The following is a 21,156-nucleotide window of genomic DNA, read 5'->3' on the forward strand; positions in this document are numbered from 1 at the left end:
GCAAATCCTCTTCTATGTCAGTTTCTGGTTATGAGAATGTGTGTACTAACAGTGGTGAACCGATGGAGATTGGATCGGTGGCACCTCGCTCTCAAGAAAAAGACCGTCGTTTTTCGGAAGGCTTGTGTTTCTATTGCGGAAAATCTGGTCATTTGATTAAAGGCTGTGAGCTTCGTATGAAGAAAGAAAAAAAAATGGTCAGTCATGCCCGTATTGCCTGTTTAAATTCCAAGGGTATATTTTTAGCTGCTTCCACGATTGCTCAGGAAAAATTAATGGAATTTCGGATGTTTGTTGATTGCGGGTCTACTCTGAATGTAATTGATGGGGGATTTGTGGAAAGACTCAATTTAAAACCTGAACCTTTATCATCCCCCATTGCTGTGGTTTCTGTGGATGGTTCCCCTTTGAAGAATATTACTCTCAAGGTCAGTGAATTTCCTCTCACTATTAATGGTGTTCACCATGAGAAATTGGATTTGGTAGTGTTGAATAACTTGCCTTCTCCAGTAATATTGGGTTTGCCCTGGTTAAAATTTCACAATCCTGTACTGGATTGGTCTACCAGTGAAATTAAATCCTGGAGCCATAAATGTTATGACAAGTGTTGTAACGGGCGTATTGCAGCTTTGGATAGGGGAGAATTGCCTGTTCCTATTCAGGATTTTTGGAGAGTTTTTTCTGAGAAGGAATCGCAGGTTTTGCCTCCCCATAGAGACTATGATTGCTCTATTGAATTTGTCCCTGGAGCGACTCTTCCTAAAAGTCGTTTATTTAACCTTACTATTCCTGAGAGGAAGGCTTTGGAGGAATACATACAGACAAGTTTGGCCGCCGGTCACATTAGGCCCTCTAAGTCTCCTGTGGCGGTTGGATTTTTTTTTGTAAAAAAGAAGGACGGTGGTTTACGTCCTTGTCTGGATTTTCGTGAGATTAACAAAATTACTGTACGCAATCCTTACCCACTGCCATTGATTCCTGATCTGTTTAACCAGTTAATGGGGGCCAAGTGGTTCTCTAAAATTGACCTTAAGGGGGCATACAATCTGTTGCGCATTAAGGAGGGTAACGAATGGAAGACTGCTTTTAACACTCCTGTGGGTCATTTTGAGAATCTGGTGATGCCTTTTGGTCTTACCAATGCTCCTGCATTTTTTCAGAATCTTATTAATGACATCCTTGGGCCTTTGATCGGCAAAAATGTGGTTGTGTATTTGGATGACATTTTGATTTATTCGCCGGATCTGGAATCTCATTGGCGGAGCGTACGTGAGGTATTACAGTTATTAATGGACAATTCGCTTTTTGCTAAGCTGGAGAAATGTGAATTCGCTGTACAGAGAATTAGTTTTTTGGGTTACATTATCTCCAGCGAAGGTTTTGAGATGGATCCGGTTAAAGTTCAAGCTATACAGGAATGGCCTAGGCCTATTGGTTTGAAATCGATACAGAGGTTTTTAGGTTTCGCCAATTATTACAGAAAATTCATAAAAAATTTTTCTAGTATTGTCAAACCTCTGACCGATCTCACCAGGAAAGGTGCTGATGCGGTTCAGTGGTCTTCTGAGGCCATTGAAGCTTTTGTGTATCTCAAGGAGAGGTTCACCTCTGCTCCCATCCTTATGCAGCCTGATGTGACTAAGTCGTTTTTGGTTGAGGTTGATGCTTCCTCTGTGGGGGTTGGAGCAGTATTGTCTCAGGATAACGGGGATGGATTACATCCCTGTGCCTTTTTTTCAAAAAAATTTTCGGAGACTGAACTGAATTACGATATTGGTAATCGGGAATTATTGGCTATTAAACTCGCATTTGAACACTGGCGCCACTTCTTGGAAGGTGCGGAATTTCCCGTTCAGGTTCTTACGGATCATAAAAATCTGATATATCTTGATGCTGCCAAGCGCCTGAATGCCCGTCAGGCTAGGTGGGCACTGTTTTTCTCGCGGTTTAATTTCTCCGTTACTTACATCCCTGGTACTAAGAATGTTAAGGCGGATGCCTTGTCTCGCAGTTTTTCTCCCATAGTCGGTGCTGAGAAAGAGGACAACATTTTACAAGAAGGTGTTGTGATAGCTGCTTTAGACTCAGTTTTGGAAGATGAGATTCTTAAAGCCCAGGAGAATGCCCCATCTAACACTCCTCATGGGAGGTTGTTTGTGCCTGGGACCTTTAGGAGAGATTTGTTTGTTGAGTGTCACGAATCTCGGTTGGCAGGTCATCCCGGAATCTCTGAGACCAAGAGACTGGTGGGTCGCAGTTTTTGGTGGCCTGGATGGCAGAAGGAAGTCATTAAGTGGGTGCGCCAATGTACTATATGTGCTAGATCTAAGTCCTCACATACTCCTGCTGCGGGGTTGCTTTGTCCTTTGAAGGTCCCCAGTGCTCCTTGGACACATTTGGCTATGGACTTTATAACTGACCTTCCCCCCTCTGAGGGTTTTACTGTCATCTGGGTGGTCGTGGACCGTTTTAGCAAGATGTGTCACTTGGTTCCCTTCGTCAAACTGCCCTGCGCTAAAACTCTCGCTAAGGCCTTTGTCAAGGAAATTGTCAGACTTCATGGCGTTCCTACTGACATTGTTTCTGATAGGGGTCCTCAGTTCGTGGCTCGTTTTTGGCGTGCCTTTTGTGACAGGTTGGGAATTCATTTGTCGTTTTCGTCCGGATATCATCCTGAATCTAATGGCCAGACAGAAAGGAAAAACCAGGATGTTGAGCAGTTCTTGCGTTGTTTTGTGGCAGACAATCAAGAGGGGTGGTCTGAGTTTCTGCCACTTGCTGAATTTGCTCTGAACAATCATACATCTTCTTCTGCTGGTTGTTCGCCTTTTTTTTGTTGTTCTGGGAGACATCCGTCGTTTGGGTCGTTCTCCAAGTTGGGATCTGCCGTGCCTGAGGAGGAGAATTTTTCCGGTGATTTGGAAAGAGTTTGGACGGATGTGCGTGGTAATCTTCAGGAGGCCAACAGCAAATCTAAAGACTACTTTGATAGGAAACGACAGGAGGTTTTGTTCGCTATTGGTGACATGGTTTGGTTGTCCTCTAGGAATCTGCGGTTGAGGATTCCTTCTAAGAAATTGGGTCCCAAGTTTGTAGGGCCCTTTAAGGTGCTTCAGGTTGTCAACCAATCTGCTGTTAGGTTGGAGGTTCCTACATCCTGGAGAATTAATCCGGTATTTCATGTCTCTCTGTTAAAAAAAGCTGTTGTGTCGGATGGTGACGCCTCTGCCTCTGTTCCTCCGGTGGTGGAGGACGGGGAATATGAAATTTCACGCATCCTTGACTCTAGACGGTATAGAGGTAGTTTGCAGTATCTTGTGGCCTGGAAAGGTTTCGGACCCGAGGATAACTCTTGGGTGAGGTCAGATGATGTTTCCGCGTCCAGACTTATCAGAGCGTTTCACAGGAGATTTCCTGATAAGCCTGGTCCTAGGGGATCCGGAGGATCCTCTTAGAAGGGGGGGTACTGTTAGAACCTTGCTGTTAGGTTTTTTTTCCTTTGCTGGTCACATGACCTTGTTGGCCTATTTATTCCTGCTCCGCCCTTCTGGCTTTGCTGGACTTCATTGTATATCTACTTTCTAGCTAGCCTGTGCTCTGTATCTAACTCTGTTAGTTTGCTTGGTCTACGGACCTCTATGTTCTATCTATTTTGTTTGTTCGTCTGTCTGCTACTATTTCTGTTAGGAGGTGTCCCATATTCCTCCCAGTCCTTAGTACTTGTAGGGATTCCCTCCCCACATCTATAGGTCTCCGTACAGACTAGATTAGGACTTTAGCAGGTCTGATCGCAGGATCAGGTTCCCTGTTACATCGTAGGGATTCAGCTGAGTCCTATAGTAGGGACAGATCTATTCTCTCTCCTTAGCTTTGATAGCAGAACATAACAGCTACTGACTGAATGAAAGGAGCTGGCATCTCACTCTCTTTGAATCTTCTTTATCATGCTAAGAGGAGCAGGAAAAAGCAAAAAATTTCAGAATTGCACCTTGCAATGCGAAGAAATTACTGTTTGTATATTGACATTATTCATTGATTTTTGCCATTGAAAACCATCATGTTATTCATATACCAGAAATGTTTGAAGCTACTGACTGAATGAAAGGAGCTGGCATCTCACTCTCTTTGAATCTTCTTTATCATGCTAAGAGGAGCAGGAAAAAGCAAAAAATTTCAGAATTGCACCTTGCAATGCGGAAAAATTACTGTTTGTGCATTCACATTATTCATTGATTTTTGCCATTGAAAAACGTCCAGAAATGTTTGAAGCTACTGACTGAATGAAAAGAGCTGGCATCTCACTCTCTTTGAATCTTCTATATCATGCTAAGAGGAGCAGGAAAGAGCAAAAAATTTCAGAATTGCACCTTGCAATGCGGAGAAATTACTGTTTGTGCATTCACATTATTCATTGATTTTTGCCATTGAAAAACATCATGTTATTCATATACCAGAAATGTTTGAAGCTACTGACTGAATTAAAAGAGCTGGCATCTCACTCTCTTTGAATCTTCTTTATCATGCTAAGAGGAGTAGGAAAAAGCAAAAAATTTCAGAATTGCACCTTGCAATGCGGAAAAATTACTGTTTGTATATTGACATTATTCATTGATTTTTTCCATTGAAAACCATCTAGTTATTCATATACCAGAAATGTTTGAAGCTACTGACTGAATGAAAGGAGCTGGCATCTCACTCTCTTTGAATCTTCTTTATCATGCTAAGAGGAGCAGGAAAAAGCAAAAAATTTCAGAATTGCACCTTGCAATGCGGAAAAATTACTGTTTGTGCATTCACATTATTCATTGATTTTTGCCATTGAAAAACGTCCAGAAATGTTTGAAGCTACTGACTGAATGAAAAGAGCTGGCATCTCACTCTCTTTGAATCTTCTATATCATGCTAAGAGGAGCAGGAAAGAGCAAAAAATTTCAGAATTGCACCTTGCAATGCGGAGAAATTACTGTTTGTGCATTCACATTATTCATTGATTTTTGCCATTGAAAAACATCATGTTATTCATATACCAGAAATGTTTGAAGCTACTGACTGAATTAAAAGAGCTGGCATCTCACTCTCTTTGAATCTTCTTTATCATGCTAAGAGGAGTAGGAAAAAGCAAAAAATTTCAGAATTGCACCTTGCAATGCGGAAAAATTACTGTTTGTATATTGACATTATTCATTGATTTTTGCCATTGAAAACCATCTAGTTATTCATATACCAGAAATGTTTGAAGCTACTGACTGAATGAAAGGAGCTGGCATCTCACTCTCTTTGAATCTTCTTTATCATGCTAAGAGGAGCAGGAAAAAGCAAAAAATTTCAGAATTGCACCTTGCAATGCGGAGAAATTACTGTTTGTATATTGACATTATTCATTGATTTTTGCCATTGAAAACCTTCTTGTTATTCATATACCAGAAATGTTTGAAGCTACTGACTGAATGAAAGGAGCTGGCATCTCACTCTCTTTGAATCTTCTTTATCATGCTAAGAAGAGCAGGAAAAAGCAAAAAATTTCAGAATTGCACCTTGCAATGCGAAGAAATTACTGTTTGAATATTGACATTATTCATTGATTTTTGCCATTGAAAACCATCATGTTATTCATATACCAGAAATGTTTGAAGCTACTGACTGAATGAAAGGAGCTGGCATCTCACTCTCTTTGAATCTTCTTTATCATGCTATGAGGAGCAGGAAAAAGCAAAACATTTCAGAATTGCACCTTGCAATGCGGAGAAATTACTGTTTGTGCATTCACATTATTCATTGATTTTTGCCATTGAAAAACGTCCAGAAATGTTTGAAGCTACTGACTGAATGAAAGGAGCTGGCATCTCACTCTCTTTGAATCTTCTTTATCATGCTAAGCGGAGCAGGAAAAAGCAAAAAATTTTAGAATTGCACCTTCCAATGCGGAGAAATTACTGTTTGTATATTTACATTATTCATTGATTTTTGCCATTGAAAACCATCATGTTATTCATATACCAGAAATGTTAAAGCTACTGACTGAATGAAAGGAGCTGGCATCTCACTCTCTTTGAATCTTCTTTATCATGCTAAGAGGAGCAGGAAAAAGAAAAAAAATTCAGAATTGCACCTTTCAATGCGGAGAAATTACTGTTTGTGCATTCACATTATTCATTGATTTTTGCCATTGAAAAACATCATGTTATTCATATACCAGAAATGTTTGAAGCTACTGACTGAATGAAAGGAGCTGGCATCTCACTCTCTTTGAATCTTCTTTATCATGCTAAGAGGAGCAGGAAAAAGCAAAAAATTTCAGAATTGCACCCTGCAATGTGGAGAAAATACTGTTTGTGCATTCACATTATTCATTGATTTTTGCCATTGAAAATCATCATGTTATTCATATACCAGAAATGTTTGAAGCTACTGACTGAATGAAAGGAGCTGGCATCTCACTCTCTTTGAATCTTCTTTATCATGCTAAGAGGAGCAGGAAAAAGCAAAAAATTTCAGAATTGCACCTTGCAATGCGGAGAAATTACTGTTTGTGCATTCACATTATTCATTGATTTTTGCCATTGAAAAACGTCCAGAAATGTTTGAAGCTACTGACTGAATGAAAGGAGCTGGCATCTCACTCTCTTTGAATCTTCTTTATCATGCTAAGAGGAGCAGGAAAAAGCAAAAAATTTCAGAATTGCACCTTGCAATGCGGAGAAATTACTGTTTGTGCATTCACATTATTCATTGATTTTTGCCATTGAAAAAAGGCCTGAAATGTTTGAAGCTACTGACTGAATGAAACGAGCTGGCATCTCACTCTCTTTGAATCTTCTTTATCATGCTAAGAGGAGCAGGAAAAAGCAAAAAATTTCAGAATTGCATCTTGCAATGCGGAGAAATTGCTGTTTGTGCATTCACATTATTCATTGATTTTTGCCATTGAGGAACATCATGTTATTCATATAACAGAAATGTTTGAAGCTACTGACTAAATGAAAGGAGCTGGCATCTCACTCTCTTTGAATCTTCTTTATCATGCTAAGAGGAGCAGGAAAAAGCAAAAAATTTCAGAATTGCACCTTGCAATGCGGAGAAATTACTGTTTGTGCATTCACATTATTCATTGATTTTTGCCATTAAAAAACATCATGTTATTCATATACCAGAAATGTTTGAAGCTACTGACTGAATGAAAGGAGCTGGCATCTCGCTCTCTTTGAATCTTCTTTATCATGCTAAGAGGAGCAGGAAAAATCAAAAAATTTCAGAATTGCACCTTGCAATGCGGAGAAATTACTGTTTGTGCATTCACATTATTCATTGATTTTTGCCACTGAAAAACATCATGTTATTCATATACCAGAAATGTTTGAAGCTACTGACTGAATGAAAGGAGCTGGCATCTCACTCTCTTTGAATCTTCTTTATCATGCTAAGAGGAGCAGGAAAAAGCAAAAAATTTCAGAATTGCACCTTGCAATGCGGAGAAATTACTGTTTGTGCATTCACATTATTCATTGATTTTTGCCATTGAAAATCATCATGTTATTCATATACCAGAAATGTTTGAAGCTACTGACTGAATGAAAGGAGCTGGCATCTCACTCTCTTTGAATCTTCTTTATCATGCTAAGAGGAGCAGGAAAAAGCAAAAAATTTCAGAATTGCACCTTGCAATGCGGAGAAATTACTGTTTGTGCATTCACATTATTCATTGATTTTTGCCATTGAAAAACGTTCAGAAATGTTTGAAGCTACTGACTGAATGAAAGGAGCTGGCATCTCACTCTCTTTGAATCTTCTTTATCATGCTAAGAGGAGCAGGAAAAAGCAAAAAATTTCAGAATTGCACCTTGCAATGCGGAGAAATTACTGTTTGTGCATTCACATTATTCATTGATTTTTGCCATTGAAAAAAGGCCAGAAATGTTTGAAGCTACTGACTGAATGAAAGGAGCTGGCATCTCACTCTCTTTGAATCTTCTTTATCATGCTAAGAGGAGCAGGAAAAAGCAAAAAAATTCAGAATTGCACCTTGCAATGCGGAGAAATTACTGTTTGTGCATTCACATTATTCATTGATTTTTGCCATTGAAAAACATCATGTTATTCATATACCAGAAATATTTGAAGGTACTGACTGAATGAAAGGAGCTGGCATCTCACTCTCTTTGAATCTTCTTTATCATGCTAAGAGGAGCAGGAAAAAGCAAAAAATTTCAGAATTGCACCTTGCAATGCGGAGAAATTACTGTTTGTATATTGACATTATTCATTGATTTTTGCCATTGAAAACCTTCTTGTTATTCATATACCAGAAATGTTTGAAGCTACTGACTGAATGAATGGAGCTGGCATCTCACTCTCTTTGAATCTTCTTTATCATGCTAAGAGGAGCAGGAAAAAGCAAAAAATTTCAGAATTGCACCTTGCAATGCGGAGAAATTACTGTTTGTGCATTCACATTATTCATTGATTTTTGCCATTGAAAAACGTCCAGAAATGTTTGAAGCTACTGACTGAATGAAAGGAGCTGGCATCTCACTCTCTTTGAATCTTCTTTATCATGCTAAGCGGAGCAGGAAAAAGCAAAAAATTTTAGAATTGCACCTTCCAATGCGGAGAAATTACTGTTTGTATATTGACATTATTCATTGATTTTTGCCATTGAAAACCATCATGTTATTCATATACCAGAAATGTTTAAAGCTACTGACTGAATGAAAGGAGCTGGCATCTCACTCTCTTTGAATCTTCTTTATCATGCTAAGAGGAGCAGGAAAAAGAAAAAAAATTCAGAATTGCACCTTGCAATGCGGAGAAATTACTGTTTGTGCATTCACATTATTCATTGATTTTTGCCATTGAAAAACATCATGTTATTCATATACCAGAAATGTTTGAAGCTACTGACTGAATGAAAGGAGCTGGCATCTCACTCTCTTTGAATCTTCTTTATCATGCTAAGAGGAGCAGGAAAAAGCAAAAAATTTCAGAATTGCACCCTGCAATGCGGAGAAATAACTGTTTCTGCATTCACATTATTCATTGATTTTTGCCATTGAAAATCATCATGTTATTCATATACCAGAAATGTTTGAAGCTACTGACTGAATGAAAGGAGCTATCATCTCACTCTCTTTGAATCTTCTTTATCATGCTAAGAGGAGCAGGAAAAAGCAAAAAATTTCAGAATTGCACCTTGCAATGCGGAGAAATTACTGTTTGTGCATTCACATTATTCATTGATTTTTGCCATTGAAAAAAGGCCTGAAATGTTTGAAGCTACTGACTGAATGAAAGGAGCTGGCATCTCACTCTCTTTGAATCTTCTTTATCATGCTAAGAGGAGCAGGAAAAAGCAAAAAAATTCAGAATTGCACCTTGCAATGCGGAGAAATTACTGTTTGTGCATTCACATTATTCATTGATTTTTCCAATTGAAAAACATCATGTTATTCATATACCAGAAATGTTTGAAGCTACTGACTGAATGAAAGCAGCTGGCATCTCACTCTCTTTGAATCTTCTTTATCATGCTAAGAGGAGCAGGAAAAAGCAAAAAATTTCAGAATTGCACCTTGCAATGCGGAGAAATTACTGTTTGTATATTGACATTATTCATTGATTTTTGCCATTGAAAACCTTCTTGTTATTCATATACCAGAAATGTTTGAAGCTACTGACTGAATGAAAGGAGCTGGCATCTCACTCTCTTTGAATCTTCTTTATCATGCTAAGAGGAGCAGGAAAAAGCAAAAAATTTCAGAATTGCACCTTGCAATGCGAAGAAATTACTGTTTGTATATTGACATTATTCATTGATTTTTGCCATTGAAAACCATCATGTTATTCATATACCAGAAATGTTTGAAGCTACTGACTGAATGAAAGGAGCTGGCATCTCACTCTCTTTGAATCTTCTTTATCATGCTAAGAGGAGCAGGAAAAAGCAAAAAATTTCAGAATTGCACCTTGCAATGCGGAGAAATTACTGTTTGTGCATTCACATTATTCATTGATTTTTGCCATTGAAAAACGTCCAGAAATGTTTGAAGCTACTGACTGAATGAAAGGAGCTGGCATCTCACTCTCTTTGAATCTTCTTTATCATGCTAAGCGGAGCAGGAAAAAGCAAAAAATTTTAGAATTGCACCTTCCAATGCGGAGAAATTACTGTTTGTATATTGACATTATTCATTGATTTTTGCCATTGAAAACCATCATGTTATTCATATACCAGAAATGTTTAAAGCTACTGACTGAATGAAAGGAGCTGGCATCTCACTCTCTTTGAATCTTCTTTATCATGCTAAGAGGAGCAGGAAAAAGAAAAAAAATTCAGAATTGCACCTTGCAATGCGGAGAAATTACTGTTTGTGCATTCACATTATTCATTGATTTTTGCCATTGAAAAACATCATGTTATTCATATACCAGAAATGTTTGAAGCTACTGACTGAATGAAAGGAGCTGGCATCTCACTCTCTTTGAATCTTCTTTATCATGCTAAGAGGAGCAGGAAAAAGCAAAAAATTTCAGAATTGCACCCTGCAATGCGGAGAAATTACTGTTTGTGCATTCACATTATTCATTGATTTTTGCCATTGAAAAACGTCCAGAAATGTTTGAAGCTACTGTCTGAATGAAAAGAGCTGGCATCTCACTCTCTTTGAATCTTCTTTATCATGCTAAGAGGAGCAGGAAAAAGCAAACAATTTCAGAATTGCACCTTGCAATGCGGAGAAATTACTGTTTGTGCATTCACAATATTCATTGATTTTTGCCATTGAAAACCATCATGTTATTCATATACCAGAAATGTTTGAAGCTACTGACTGAATGAAAGGAGCTAGCATCTCACTCTCTTTGAATCTTCTTTATCATGCTAAGAGGAGCAGGAAAAAGCAAAAAATTTCAGAATTGCACCTTGCAATGCGGAGAAATTACTGTTTGTGCATTCACATTATTCATTGATTTTTGCCATTGAAAAAAGGCCAGAAATGTTTGAAGCTACTGACTGAATGAAAGGAGCTGGCATCTCACTCTCTTTGAATCTTCTTTATCATGCTAAGAGGAGCAGGAAAAAGCAAAAAATTTCAGAATTGCACATTGCAATGCGGAGAAATTACTGTTTGTGCATTCACATTATTCATTGATTTTTGCCATTGAAAAACGTCCAGAAATGTTTGAAGCTACTGACTGAATGAAAAGAGCTGGCATCTCACTCTCTTTGAATCTTCTTTATCATGCTAAGAGGAGCAGGAGAAAGCAAACAATTTCAGAATTGCACCTTGCAATGCGGAGAATTTACTGTTTGTGCATTCACAATATTCATTGATTTTTGCCATTGAAAACCATCATGTTATTCATATACCAGAAATGTTTGAAGCTACTGACTGAATGAAAGGAGCTAGCATCTCACTCTCTTTGAATCTTCTTTATCATGCTAAGAGGAGCAGGAAGAAGCAAAAAATTTCAGAATTGCACATTTCAATGCGGAGAAATTTCTGTTTGTGCATTCACATTATTCATTGATTTTTGCCATTGAAAAGCGTCCAGAAATGTTTGAAGCTACTGACTGAATGAAAGGAGCTGGCATCTCACTCTCTTTCAATCTTCTTTATCATGCTAAGAGGAGCAGGAAAAAGCAAAAAATTTCAGAATTGCACCTTGCAATGCGGAGAAGTTACTGTTTGTGCATTCACATTATTCATTGATTTTTGCCATTGAAAAAAGGCCAGAAATGTTTGAAGCTACTGACTGAATGAAAGGAGCTGGCATCTCACTATCTTTGAATCTTCTTTATCATGCTAAGAGGAGCAGGAAAAAGCAAAAAATTTCAGAATTGCACCTTCCAATGCGGAGAAATTACTGTTTGTATATTGACATTATTCATTGATTTTTGCCATTGAAAACCATCATGTTATTCATATACCAGAAATGTTTGAAGCTACTGACTGAATGAAAGGAGCTGGCATCTCACTCTCTTTGAATCTTCTTTATCATGCTAAGAGGAGCAGGAAAAAGCAAAACATTTAAGAATTCCACCTTGCAATGCGGAGAAATTACTGTTTGTGCATTCACATTATTCATTGATTTTTGCCCTTGAAAAACGTCCAGAAATGTTTGAAGCTACTGACTGAATGAAAGGAGCTGGCATCTCACTCTCTTTGAATCTTCTTTATCATGCTAAGCGGAGCAGGAAAAAGCAAAAAATTTTAGAATTGCACCTTCCAATGCGGAGAAATTACTGTTTGTATATTGACATTATTCATTGATTTTTGCCATTGAAAACCATCATGTTATTCATATACCAGAAATGTTTAAAGCTACTGACTGAATGAAAGGAGCTGGCATCTCACTCTCTTTGAATCTTCTTTATCATGCTAAGAGGAGCAGGAAAAAGAAAAAAAATTCAGAATTGCACCTTGCAATGCGGAGAAATTACTGTTTGTGCCTTCACATTATTCATTGATTTTTGCCATTGAAAAACGTCCAGAAATGTTTGAAGCTACTGACTGAATGAAAAGAGCTGGCATCTCACTCTCTTTGAATCTTCTTTATCATGCTAAGAGGAGCAGGAAAAAGCAAACAATTTCAGAATTGCACCTTGCAATGCGGAGAAATTACTGTTTGTGCACTCACAATATTCATTGATTTTTGCCTTTGAAAACCATCATGTTATTCATATACCAGAAATGTTTGAAGCTACTGACTGAATGAAAGGAGCTAGCATCTCACTCTCTTTGAATCTTCTTTATCATGCTAAGAGGAGCAGGAAGAAGCAAAAAATTTCAGAATTGCACCTTGCAATGCGGAGAAATTACTGTTTGTGCATTCACATTATTCATTGATTTTTGCCATTGAAAAACGTCCAGAAATGTTTGAAGCTACTGACTGAATGAAAGTTGCTGGCATCTCACTCTCTTTGAATCTTCTTTATCATGCTAAGAGGAGCAGGAAAAAGCAAAAAATTTCAGAATTGCACCTTGCAATGCGGAGAAATTACTGTTTGTGCATTCACATTATTCATTCATTTTTGCCTTTGAAAAGAGGCCAGAAATGTTTGAAGCTACTGACTGAATAAAAGGAGCTGGCATCTCACTCTCTTTGAATCTTCTTTATCATGCTAAGAGGAGCAGGAAAAAGCAAAAAATTTCAGAATTGCACCTTGCAATGCGGAGAAATTACTGTTTGTGCATTCACATTATTCATTGATTTTTGCCATTGAAAACCATCATGTTATTCATATACCAGAAATGTTTGAAGCTACTGACTGAATGAAAGGAGCTAGCATCTCACTCTCTTTGAATCTTCTTTATCATGCTAAGAGGAGCAGGAAGAAGCAAAAAATTTCAGAATTGCACCTTGCAATGCGGAGAAATTACTGTTTGTGCATTCACATTATTCATTGATTTTTGCCATTGAAAAACATCCAGAAATGTTTGAAGCTACTGACTGAATGAAAGGAGCTGGCATCTCACTCTCTTTGAATCTTCTTTATCATGCTAAGAGGAGCAGGAAAAAGCAAAAAATTTCAGAATTGCACCTTGCAATGCGGAGAAATTACTGTTTGTGCATTCACATTATTCATTGATTTTTGCCATTGAAAAAAGGCCAGAAATGTTTGAAGCTACTGACTGAATGAAAGGAGCTGGCATCTCACTCTCTTTGAATCTTCTTTATCATGCTAAGAGGAGCAGGAAAAAGCAAAAAATTTCAGAATTGCACCTTCCAATGCGGAGAAATTACTGTTTGTATATTGACATTATTCATTGATTTTTGCCATTGAAAACCATCATGTTATTCATATACCAGAAATGTTTGAAGCTACTGACTGAATGAAAGGAGCTGGCATCTCACTCTCTTTGAATCTTCTTTATCATGCTAAGAGGAGCAGGAAAAAGCAAAACATTTAAGAATTCCACCTTGCAATGCGGAGAAATTACTGTTTGTGCATTCACATTATTCATTGATTTTTGCCACTGAAAAACATCATGTTATTCATATACAAGAAATGTTTGAAGCTACTGACTTAATGAAATGAGCTGGCATCTCACTCTGTTTGAATCTTATTTATCATGCTAAGAGGAGCAGGAAAAAGAAAAAAATTTCAGAATTGCACCTTGCAATGCGGAGAAATTACTGTTTGTGCATTCACATTATTCATTGATTTTTGCCATTGAAAAACGTCCAGAAATGTTTGAAACTACTGACTGAATGAAAGGAGCTGGCATCTCACTCTCTTTGAATCTTCTTTATCATGCTAAGAGGAGCAGGAAAAAGCAAAAAATTTCAGAATTGCACCTTGCAATGCGGAGAAACTACTGTTTGTGCATTCACATTATTCATTGATTTTTGCCATTGAAAAACATCATGTTATTCATATACCAGAAAAGTTTGAAGCTACAGACTGAATGAAAAGAGCTGGCATCTCACTCTCTTTGAATCTTCTTTATCATGCTAAGAGGAGCAGGAAAAAGCAAAAAAAATTCAGAATTGCACCTTGCAATGCGGAGAAATTACTGTTTGTGCATTTACAATATTCATTGATTTTTGCCATTGAAAAACGTCCAGAAATGTTTGAAGCTACTGACTGAATGAATGGAGCTGGCATTTCACTCTCTTTGAATCTTCTTTATCATGCTAAGAGGAGCAGGAAAAAGCAAAAAATTTCAGAAGTGCACCTTGCAATGCGGAGAAATTACTGCTTGTGCATTCACATTATTCATTGATTTTTGCCATTGAAAAACATCATGTTATTCATATACCAGAAATGTTTGAAGCTACTGACTGAATGAAAGGAGCTGGCATCTCACTCTCTTGGAATCTTCTTTATCATGCTAAGAGGAGCAGGAAAAAGCAAAAAAATTCAGAATTGCACCTTGCAATGCGGAGAAATTACTGTTTGTGCATTCACATTATTCATTGATTTTTGCCATTGAAGAACATCATGTTATTCATATACCAGAAATGTTTGAAGCTACTGTCTGAATGAAAGAAGCTGGCACCTCACTCTCTTTGAATCTTCTTTATCATGCTAAGAGGAGCAGGAAAAAGCAAAAAATTTCAGAATTGCACCTTGCAATGCGGAGAAATTACTGTTTGTGCATTCACATTATTCATTGATTTTTGCCATTGAAAAACGTCCAGAAATGTTTGAAACTACTGATTGAATGAAAGGAGCTGGCATCTCACTCTCTTTGAATCTTCTTTATCATGCTAAGAGGAGCAGGAAAAAGCAAAAATTTCAGAATTGCACCTTGCAATGCGGAGAAACTACTATTTGTGCATTCACATTATTCATTGATTTTTGCCATTGAAAAACATCATGTTATTCATATACCAGAAAAGTTTGAAGCTACTGACTGAATGAAAAGAGCTGGCATCTCACTCTCTTTGAATCTTCTTTATCATGCTAAGAGGAGCAGGAAAAAGCAAAAAATTTCAGAATTGCACCTTGCAATGCGGAGAAATTACTGTTTGTGCATTTACAATATTCATTGATTTTTGCCTTTGAAAAACGTCCAGAAATGTTTGAAGCTACTGACTGAATGAATGGAGCTGGCATTTCACTCTCTTTGAATCTTCTTTATCATGCTAAGAGGAGCAGCAAAAAGCAAAAAATTTCAGAAGTGCACCTTGCAATGCGGAGAAATTACTGTTTGTGCATTCACATTATTCATTGATTTTTGCCATTGAAAAACATCATGTTATTCATATACCAGAAATCTTTGAAGCTACTGACTGAATGAAAGGAGCTGGCATCTCACTCTCTTTGAATCTTCTTTATCATGCTAAGAGGAGCAGGAAAGAGCAAAAAATTTCAGAATTGCACCTTGCAATGCGGAGAAATTACTGTTTGTGCATTCACATTATTCATTGATTTTTGCCATTGAAAAACATCATGTTATTCATATACCAGAAATGTTTGAAGCTACTGACTGAATGAAAAGAGCTGGCATCTCACTCTCTTTGAATCTTCTTTATCATGCTAAGAGGAGCAGGAAAAAGCAAAAAATTTCAGAATTGCATCTTGCAATGCGGAGAAATTGCTGTTTGTGCATTCACATTATTCATTGATTTTTGTCATTGAAGAACATCATGTTATTCATATAACAGAAATGTTTGAAGCTACTGACTAAATGAAAGGAGCTGGCATCTCACTCTCTTTGAATCTTCTTTATCATGCTAAGAGGAGCAGGAAAAAGCAAAAAATTTCAGAATTGCACCTTGCAATGCGGAGAAATTACTGTTTGTGCATTCACATTATTCATTGATTTTTGCCATTGAAAAACGTCCAGAAATGTTTGAAGCTACTGACTGAATGAAAAGAGCTGGCATCTCACTCTCTTTGAATCTTCTTTATCATGCTAAGACGAGCAGGAAAAAGCAAAAAATTTCAGAATTGCACCTTCCAATGCGGAGAACTTACTGTTTGTATATTGACATTATTCATTGATTTTTGCCATTGAAAACCATCATGTTATTCATATACCAGAAATGTTTAAAGCTACTGACTGAATGAAAGGAGCTGGCATCTCACTCTCTTTGAATCTTCTTTATCATGCTAAGAGGAGCAGGAAAAAGCAAAAAATTTCAGAATTGCACCTTGCAATGCGGAGAAATTACTGTTTGTGCATTCACATTATTCATTGATTTTTGCCATTGAAAAACATCATGTTATTCATATACCAGAAATGTTTGAAGCTACTGACTGAATGAAAGGAGCTGGCATCTCACTCTCTTTGAATCTTCTTTATCATGCTAAGAGGAGCAGGAAAAAGCAAAAAATTTCAGAATTGCACCTTGCAATGCGGAGAAATTACTGTTTGTGCATTCACATTATTCATTGATTTTTGCCACTGAAAAACATCATGTTATTCATATACCAGAAATGTTTGAAGCTACTGACTGAATGAGAGGAGCTGGCATCTCACTCTGTTTGAATCTTATTTATCATGCTAAGAGGAGCAGGAAAAAGAAAAAAATTTCAGAATTGCACCTTGCAATGCGGAGAAATTACTGTTTGTGCATTCACATTATTCATTGATTTTTGCCATTGAAAAACGTCCAGAAATGTTTGAAACTACTGACTGAATGAAAGGAGCTGGCATCTCACTCTCTTTGAATCTTCTTTATCATGCTAAGAGGAGCAGGAAAAAGCAAAAAATTTCAGAATTGCACCTTGCAATGCGGAGAAACTACTGTTTGTGCATTCACATTATTCATTGATTTTTGCCATTGAAAAACATCATGTTATTCATATACCAGAAAAGTTTGAAGCTACAGACTGAATGAAAAGAGCTGGCATCTCACTCTCTTTGAATCTTCTTTATCATGCTAAGAGGAGCAGGAAAAAGCAAAAAAAATTCAGAATTGCACCTTGCAATGCGGAGAAATTACTGTTTGTGCATTTACAATATTCATTGATTTTTGCCATTGAAAAACGTCCAGAAATGTTTGAAGCTACTGACTGAATGAATGGAGCTGGCATTTCACTCTCTTTGAATCTTCTTTATCATGCTAAGAGGAGCAGGAAAAAGCAAAAAATTTCAGAAGTGCACCTTGCAATGCGGAGAAATTACTGCTTGTGCATTCACATTATTCATTGATTTTTGCCATTGAAAAACATCATGTTATTCATATACCAGAAATGTTTGAAGCTACTGACTGAATGAAAGGAGCTGGCATCTCACTCTCTTGGAATCTTCTTTATCATGCTAAGAGGAGCAGGAAAAAGCAAAAAAATTCAGAATTGCACCTTGCAATGCGGAGAAATTACTGTTTGTGCATTCACATTATTCATTGATTTTTGCCATTGAAGAACATCATGTTATTCATATACCAGAAATGTTTGAAGCTACTGTCTGAATGAAAGAAGCTGGCATCTCACTCTCTTTGAATCTTCTTTATCATGCTAAGAGGAGCAGGAAAAAGCAAAAAATTTCAGAATTGCACCTTGCAATGCGGAGAAATTACTGTTTGTGCATTCACATTATTCATTGATTTTTGCCATTGAAAAACGTCCAGAAATGTTTGAAACTACTGATTGAATGAAAGGAGCTGGCATCTCACTCTCTTTGAATCTTCTTTATCATGCTAAGAGGAGCAGGAAAAAGCAAAAATTTCAGAATTGCACCTTGCAATGCGGAGAAACTACTATTTGTGCATTCACATTATTCATTGATTTTTGCCATTGAAAAACATCATGTTATTCATATACCAGAAAAGTTTGAAGCTACTGACTGAATGAAAAGAGCTGGCATCTCACTCTCTTTGAATCTTCTTTATCATGCTAAGAGGAGCAGGAAAAAGCAAAAAATTTCAGAATTGCACCTTGCAATGCGGAGAAATTACTGTTTGTGCATTTACAATATTCATTGATTTTTGCCTTTGAAAAACGTCCAGAAATGTTTGAAGCTACTGACTGAATGAATGGAGCTGGCATTTCACTCTCTTTGAATCTTCTTTATCATGCTAAGAGGAGCAGCAAAAAGCAAAAAATTTCAGAAGTGCACCTTGCAATGCGGAGAAATTACTGTTTGTGCATTCACATTATTCATTGATTTTTGCCATTGAAAAACATCATGTTATTCATATACCAGAAATGTTTGAAGCTACTGACTGAATGAAAGGAGCTGGCATCTCACTCTCTTTGAATCTTCTTTATCATGCTAAGAGGAGCAGGAAAGAGCAAAAAATTTCAGAATTGCACCTTGCAATGCGGAGAAATTACTGTTTGTGCATTCACATTATTCATTGATTTTTGCCATTGAAAAACATCATGTTATTCATATACCAGAAATGTTTGAAGCTACTGACTGAATGAAAAGAGCTGGCATCTCACTCTCTTTGAATCTTCTTTATCATGCTAAGAGGAGCAGGAAAAAGCAAAAAATTTCAGAATTGCATCTTGCAATGCGGAGAAATTGCTGTTTGTGCATTCACATTATTCATTGATTTTTGTCATTGAAGAACATCATGTTATTCATATAACAGAAATGTTTGAAGCTACTGACTAAATGAAAGGAGCTGGCATCTCACTCTCTTTGAGTCTTCTTTATCATGCTAAGAGGAGCAGGAAAAAGCAAAAAATTTCAGAATTGCACCTTGCAATGCGGAGAAATTACTGTTTGTGCATTCACATTATTCATTGATTTTTGCCATTGAAAAACGTCCAGAAATGTTTGAAGCTACTGACTGAATGAAAAGAGCTGGCATCTCACTCTCTTTGAATCTTCTTTATCATGCTAAGACGAGCAGGAAAAAGCAAAAAATTTCAGAATTGCACCTTCCAATGCGGAGAACTTACTGTTTGTATATTGACATTATTCATTGATTTTTGCCATTGAAAACCATCATGTTATTCATATACCAGAAATGTTTAAAGCTACTGACTGAATGAAAGGAGCTGGCATCTCACTCTCTTTGAATCTTCTTTATCATGCTAAGAGGAGCAGGAAAAAGCAAAAAATTTCAGAATTGCACCTTGCAATGCGGAGAAATTACTGTTTGTGCATTCACATTATTCATTGATTTTTGCCATTGAAAAACATCATGTTATTCATATACCAGAAATGTTTGAAGCTACTGACTGAATGAAAGGAGCTGGCATCTCACTCTCTTTGAATCTTCTTTATCATGCTAAGAGGAGCAGGAAAAAGCAAAAAATTTCAGAATTGCACCTTGCAATGCGGAGAAATTACTGTTTGTGCATTCAAATTATTCATTGATTTTTGCCACTGAAAAACATCATGTTATTCATATACCAGAAATGTTTGAAGCTACTGACTGAATGAGAGGAGCTGGCATCTCACTCTGTTTGAATCTTATTTATCATGCTAAGAGGAGCAGGAAAAAGAAAAAAATTTCAGAATTGCACCTTGCAATGCGGAGAAATTACTGTTTGTGCATTCACATTATTCATTGATTTTTGCCATTGAAAAACGTCCAGAAATGTTTGAAACTACTGACTGAATGAAAGGAGCTGGCATCTCACTCTCTTTGAATCTTCTTTATCATGCTAAGAGGAGCAGGAAAAAGCAAAAAATTTCAGAATTGCACCTTGCAATGCGGAGAAACTACTGTTTGTGCATTCACATTATTCATTGATTTTTGCCATTGAAAAACATCATGTTATTCATATACCAGAAAAGTTTGAAGCTACAGACTGAATGAAAAGAGCTGGCATCTCACTCTCTTTGAATCTTCTTTATCATGCTAAGAGGAGCAGGAAAAAGCAAAAAAAATTCAGAATTGCACCTTGCAATGCGGAGAAATTACTGTTTGTGCATTTACAATATTCATTGATTTTTGCCATTGAAAAACGTCCAGAAATGTTTGAAGCTACTGACTGAATGAATGGAGCTGGCATTTCACTCTCTTTGAATCTTCTTTATCATGCTAAGAGGAGCAGGAAAAAGCAAAAAATTTCAGAAGTGCACCTTGCAATGCGGAGAAATTACTGCTTGTGCATTCACATTATTCATTGATTTTTGCCATTGAAAAACATCATGTTATTCATATACCAGAAATGTTTGAAGCTACTGACTGAATGAAAGGAGCTGGCATCTCACTCTCTTGGAATCTTCTTTATCATGCTAAGAGGAGCAGGAAAAAGCAAAAAAATTCAGAATTGCACCTTGCAATGCGGAGAAATTACTGTTTGTGCATTCACATTATTCATTGATTTTTGCCATTGAAGAACATCATGTTATTCATATACCAGAAATGTTTGAAGCTACTGTCTGAATGAAAGAAGCTGGCATCTCACTCTCTTTGAATCTTCTTTATCATGCTAAGAGGAGCAGGAAAAAGCAAAAAATTTCAGAATTGCACCTTGCAATGCGGAGAAATTACTGTTTGTGCATTCACATTATTCATTGATTTTTGCCATTGAAAAACGTCCAGAAATGTTTGAAACTACTGATTGAATGAAAGGAGCTGGCATCTCACTCTCTTTGAATCTTCTTTATCATGCTAAGAGGAGCAGGAAAAAGCAAAAATTTCAGAATTGCACCTTGCAATGCGGAGAAACTACTATTTGTGCATTCACATTATTCATTGATTTTTGCCATTGAAAAACATCATGTTATTCATATACCAGAAAAGTTTGAAGCTACTGACTGAATGAAAAGAGCTGGCATCTCACTCTCTTTGAATCTT

The sequence above is a fragment of the Phyllobates terribilis genome, unplaced genomic scaffold (assembly GCF_046119375.1).
Source record: "Phyllobates terribilis strain yellow unplaced genomic scaffold, ASM4611937v1 Scaffold_57__1_contigs__length_8443340, whole genome shotgun sequence".
In the NCBI taxonomy this organism is placed as follows: domain Eukaryota; kingdom Metazoa; phylum Chordata; class Amphibia; order Anura; family Dendrobatidae; genus Phyllobates; species Phyllobates terribilis.